Raw genomic sequence first — 241 nt, forward strand, 5'->3', positions numbered from 1 at the left:
CATCGATCTAAAATAATGATAGTGGCTTCAATGAATCAACGGCATAGGACTTGGTGAAAATAAAATTGGCATTTAATATACAAGTGTATCGTATACAAGAATGTATCATATATCATATATTTCTTTTTTCCATCATATTCTTTCTATTCTTATTCACAATCATTACTAAGTGTAATCCCTATAATTATTACAATTACAAATGCAAACATAATTATCAAACTGGCGACATACCACATTATGA

General features: G+C 27.8%; 1 protein-coding gene across 1 annotated transcript in view; it reads left to right on the top strand.

The window, feature by feature from the left end:
* Nucleotides 1-241, top strand: part of LOC119589524 — a 46,835-nt gene that overhangs the window by 26,013 nt on the left and 20,581 nt on the right.

This window comes from Penaeus monodon, chromosome 25, assembly GCF_015228065.2.
Source record: "Penaeus monodon isolate SGIC_2016 chromosome 25, NSTDA_Pmon_1, whole genome shotgun sequence".
In the NCBI taxonomy this organism is placed as follows: domain Eukaryota; kingdom Metazoa; phylum Arthropoda; class Malacostraca; order Decapoda; family Penaeidae; genus Penaeus; species Penaeus monodon.